The sequence below is a fragment of the Hipposideros armiger genome, unplaced genomic scaffold (assembly GCF_001890085.2).
Source record: "Hipposideros armiger isolate ML-2016 unplaced genomic scaffold, ASM189008v1 scaffold_774, whole genome shotgun sequence".
NCBI lineage: Eukaryota > Metazoa > Chordata > Mammalia > Chiroptera > Hipposideridae > Hipposideros > Hipposideros armiger.
In genome coordinates this window covers 524975-530725 of record NW_017732124.1, presented here as the reverse complement: position 1 = coordinate 530725, position 5751 = coordinate 524975, and the positions used below count along the sequence as shown (strand labels likewise).

The 5751-nt window shown below is 33.9% G+C and overlaps 1 long non-coding RNA gene across 1 annotated transcript in view; it reads right to left on the bottom strand.

Annotated features, from left to right (window-relative positions):
- Positions 1–1126, bottom strand: part of LOC109374009 (uncharacterized) — a 36399-nt gene extending 35273 nt beyond the window's left edge. The window contains exon 1 of the long non-coding RNA XR_002122329.1: positions 1055–1126. This is a non-coding gene — a long non-coding RNA (uncharacterized LOC109374009). The remainder of the gene's footprint in view (positions 1–1054) is intronic.
- Positions 1127–5751: the final 4625 nt, after the last annotated feature.

Here is a 5751-nt window from a genome sequence, read left to right as displayed (position 1 = left end):
ATATATATATATATTTTTTTCAACTCTTCCTTTATAATAGAGTTTCACAGTAAAACAATTTTAAAAAGTCTGACCTAGATCAGTCTGGTTAATGTCTAGCTTGTTTCATATGAGTAAAATAATTTTAACAGCTTGTGAAGTGCTAACCTAGTAACCTAAAGATATGAAGCACTTCCTTTAGAATAAGGCAAATCCAGCATTTCCTATCTCAAGGTAAAATAGTACATTTTAGGGCAGTATTTAAGTAATAAGTACAAAGAAGGGCTAAGTCGTTCAGGTGGAAGAAATAAAAAATAGCACGTTCTAGTGTGTGGGCTTTGAAATCAGATACCATAGGTATGGACCCCAGCTCTAGCATGTATTCTGTGTTTGAACTTGGGCAGGTAACTTAAGTAGTTTAAGGCATGAGTTTCTCATAAGATAAAAGAAATTAATAGTACTCATTTTGAATAGTAGCCGTGAAGATGAAATGAGATAGCATGTGTAAAACACTTGACAGACATTAATTACTCAGTGACTGAGAGTTTAATATTTGCTCAGATATAGTTTTAACAGGACTAGACCTAGATTGGAAAAGCAGTGGAGAACAGGGCCTGTCGTGCAGCCTCATGGACAAAGTGAAGAGACACAACTTGACACTGTGGCCTGGTTAGGGGGCCTGCTAATGGGTAACATTTAATATATACATTCTTTGTGTCTTGGAGCCTAAATTTATAGCTCTTTTAATTATCACATGAACCCTATGACATAGCACAGTAAGCCATCAGATAGAGGAGGAAAACCTAGTTAGCGAGAAGTAACTTCCACTTACACACCGCCTGCCTAGTAGGAGGTAAACGGAACATACAAACCCAAGTTTCTGACCCCAGAACCTGTATATTCATATTTCAAACCAAACTATCATCTTTTCCAGAAAGCAGGCCCTTTTGTACACACCTCTATTCCTCTCAATGGGATCAAATTTTTAATGATTCCTTTTTTTAAAGTTAAATATAGTAAAATAAACCTATGCCATTGACATAAACAAGCTAAAGTAGCATGTTGTTAATCTTACCTATTGCAGCTTAGCCAACAACCCCACTGCACAGAGGCTTAGACAATTTTCATTAGCTCTTGATTCTGTGGGTGGCCGGGGCTGTGCTGGGGGCTTTCTCTGCTGCTTGACATGGAATTTGTCACGTGGTTCCTCTCTAATGCTCCTCCCGGTGGCTTCCTTTTTTTATAGAGTTTATTTTTAAACACAGTGTTATATTTACAGAAAACAGGAGAAAATAGTACAGAGTTTCCACACTCAGTTTCCCCTATTACTGCCATATTACTGTGGTACACTTGTTACAACTAATGGACCAACATCGAAGCATAATTATTAACTAAAGTTCATAGGAGTTTGTTTTGTTATTTTTCAGTTCTCTTTCTTTTGTACCTAATGTCGTTTTCTGTTCCAGGATCTCATCAAAGATACCATGTTACATTTACTTGTCATGTCTCCTTTGGCTTCTCTTGGCTGCGACACTTGTGGCCTTGCTTTTTGGGGTGCCTTGTCCTCCATGGCCCTCTCCGCATAATCTCTCTCTCTCTCTCTCTCTCTCTCTCTCTCTCTCTCTCTCNCGCCCGGGAAGAGTGCAATGATGGTGCCAACTTGGGCCAGTGAAGCAACATCCTCCACAACTAGACTGAAGAACAAAAGGACAGCAACTTGTCTGCTTCGCTTCCCCCAATTCCCCAATTAAAAAAAAAAAATTATCTCACCAACAAAAATGTTACCTGAAGAATTGTAGGTGATTTTTGTAATGAATGAAAGAATGAAAAATGGGCACTGTTTTTTACTATACTATAAATGTGCAGAAGTTGTGTTTTTTTTAAATTATGTATTTGTTAAAGTGCTGGGTCGAACATTTTGCTCCACCTTAAATAGCTAAGTTATTAAACATCACTCTGGATTTGTCTTTATTCTATAAAAAATTCTGGAATATTTTCATACCTATACAAAATATAGAGACCCTATACACAATGACCATTGTGATGTTATTTACAAATAATTTTAGTTTTTTATAAATAAAGAAGTATGAATAATTTTTCAAAATCTTATTATTTAGAAATAAAATAATTTCTGGCATCTTGGAGTTCATATTTTTATATCTTGGATTTCAGTTTTATATATGTTAAAGAAGGCATTATTATTTTCTCAAATCAAGTTATAGCACTAAGAGGTTTACCTCTTGGGTTAAATGTAGTTTCTGTTAGTACACTTTGTTTCCATGTGGCTATTCCTGCTGGAGTCGAATACTAACACTCCATAAAAACACACTTTTCAAAAGAAATCTTTGAAATAAGAAAAAAGAGTTAATGGGAGAAATGAGTAAACATGGTGATTAAATTATTGATCGGTAGAGATGCTGGATTCTAAGACAGTAAAAATGTTAAACAGAACTTTCTCAGGTAAAACCTCTAGAAACTATGTGTATTTATATTTATACTCTCTCCCATGATTTCAGGGCCTATCTTTTAAAACTGGACTAAAAATCACCTTGAAAATGTGAATTGATTGAGAACTTTTGAAATTCAAATATCACATACATCAATCTATCAATTATATATATGTGTGTGTATATATATATATCTGAAATATACATAGCTTTAATATATATCTGAAAAAAATATATATATATGACCTTGATATATATACAGAGTACCAAAAAATGTATACACATTTTAAGAAAGAAAAACTGTTAAAATTGTAATACTCAATATATACCGATAACAAAAGATGAATACAAGTCACATTTGACTGCTGCAATTACAAGAGGTGCTCAAAGTGGTTACCATCAGCGTCCAAACACTTCTGATTACGTCAAACTATTGCTTGAGCAACATTGACCAAAGTGTCCACTTGTACACATTTTTTGGCACCCCTGGTATATATATTATATATATATATATATCCCTTAGATAATTTCAGATATATATTATTCAGATACATATTTTATACGTATGTGTATATATACATGTAGCCCTGATTTCATCCCATTATTATGTTGATTTAAAAATATTAGAAATAAGGCACCAGGTGTCTTTATTTTGTGACACATTATATATTTTGCAAAAGTAATCATAATAAGCATATGTAAGACTCAACTAAAAGCAAAGAAATAATGGAAACATTTCAAAGGTCAAAATATACTTAAGTATCATAACAATGCCACTTACTTTTAAACAAGACAGATAGTGTTTATACATTTACTAACTGGGTTAATGAAGTTTTTCTCCTTGATGGAGATCTGAAATAACTTCAGGATAGAACCTTTTAAATAAGAGAAATCGTGAAAAACGGAAATGTATGAAGCTGAGAATTTGCTAATTTTAGACAACTTCATATCTAGAGACTATGCTTTACCTGTGTCCTTGTACAAGATACCCGACCTTGAAAAGCCTGAATTTCCACTCTTAGAAAAATGTTGCAAAGAGGCCTACTGCATTTAGTGGGGGATTCAAAGAGAATCTGAGTGCGAAATGCAACCCCTAGAGGTTGCTGTGTTCTCCCTCCTCCTCATTATCATTATTGTCCTAGGATGCTCTATGCTGATGCTGCTCTACTTGTGCCAGACAAGCAAATTAGAGTCATTCACTAGAAAACATTGCATTTGTTTCCTTCCTTTTCTAAATATCTGTTAGCCTTGGATAAACACCGGTCCTGGCATACAGATAACATCTTTAAGCAATCCTGTAGCTTCTTTGCTAAATAATTAACTTGCTTGCATTCAGTTATTTATTTAAACAATATATTTATAACATACTTTGTGTTATACTTTGTGCAGGGAGGCGTAAAGCACAAGAAGTAAAGGGTAAGAGCTTATTCACATCCATTTATTCGGATTGGATATATATATATATATATATATATATATATATATATATGCATATATATATATATACATATTTTTTTAGTTTGAAGGGAAATGTTAATTGAGTGGGGAGTGTTTTGGGTAATAAATAAGATCTGTTCTGAATGAACAATATAAAATTAGATTGATTTCTTAAGCTTGATCTCTTGAGTACCCACATCACAGCTTTTTGCTTTTAAAATAAATTGTATTAATTATTGTTTAAATTTAACATTGGTGAAAAAAATTCAAGTCCATATTTATAGCAATGTCTATATAATTAACATAGCTGTGGGTGGTTAGCTGAACTATATGTGAAGGCTCTTTAAATTGGTCCATCATAATAGACACCATTACAAGTTATTTCTACAGCTTTGAAAATCTAAAAAAGAAATAGAAATACCTAAGTATTACTCTCTGTTCTCTTTTAGCCTAGTTTCCTTATCTGTAAAATGGGAATGATAATGGTAAGCCCCTTGGTGTATGTTTTTAGGACAAGAAAATAATCAATAAATTTTAGCAGTTATTAATAATAAAATAGTTATGTTTATTATATACAATTCATTATATAACATTTATATATAATATAGTTATATTTTATATAATATTAAGGCACTGTTTGTGCTCTATAAAATGTGAGAGGGACAAGATATAATAATTAACCTTGTAGAAGTGTCTATTGCTGCCGTAACAAAATTACCACAAATTAGAATCTTAAAACAACACGCATTTGTTATTTTACAGTTCTGTAGGTCAAAGACCGTTACTCATCCCACTAGGCTAACATCAAGGCTGAATTCCTTTCTGGACTCTCTGTTTCCTTGTTCATTCTGGTTGTTGGCAGAATTCAATTCTCTGCAGCTGTAGGACTCAGGTTCCCATTTTTGTGCTGGCCGTAAGCTGAGGGTAGTTCTCAGTTTCTAGCGTGCATCATGGCTCTTTCATTCATCTTCAAAGCCAGCAGCTGCAGGCTGAGTCTCTCTCATATAATATCTCTCTGATCCACTGAGGATGGTTCTCAGTTTTTAAGGACTCATGCAATTAGTTTGGGCCCAGCCGGATATTCCCGATAATTCTCCACCTGAAGACTATATCTGTAACCACATTTGCAAAGTCCCATTTGCCCCATGACTTAACACATAGGTTCCAGGGATTGGGGCATGGACATCTTTGGAAGAGGTATCATTCTACCTACCACAAACCTCATCTTCTTTTTTTGTTTATACAGCTAAGCGTATAAACCAAGTATATAAACAACAGCCACATAAGTCAGAATGTGCATCTTGCTACAGGAAACTACAAATATGATATTCAATGTTGAATATCTAATTAGAAGAAAATGATATAACTTATTCCTTTGCTCATGAATAAAAAGCTTTTTTAAAAAGATGTTTTTCTCCTTTATTGGGGGCTTACCCTGATCCCCTTTTGCCTCCTCTATCCTTATTTCTGCAGCATTTACAGAGCCATAAAAATAAAATGGAAATACCATTTTTATTAGGAGGCAAGAAATACAGCCCCTGAACTATGGACTTGGGCATCCTGGGTATTTTGCAAATAATCAACTTTAAGCCTTTTTTTTAAATGTTGTTTTGTGGAATATTTGTATAGAAATTCTCCTGTTCCTTCTTTATTTACCCTTAATAGATTACCATCAAAGGTTAGTTATGTGACTTTGGTTCTCCCCCTGTGGCTGCATTCTTGGGAACAGTGCCAATATTAGCAGAACATATTGTATTTCACCGATCTTGTTTATTTTTTTCCTTCTCATATCTCTATCATTATCATTTGTTGCCCTTCATCAGAACCTGTCTATTCTTCAGCTTAATCACTGCTGAATTGTGGGAGAATTTTTCCTTGACCCTTATCT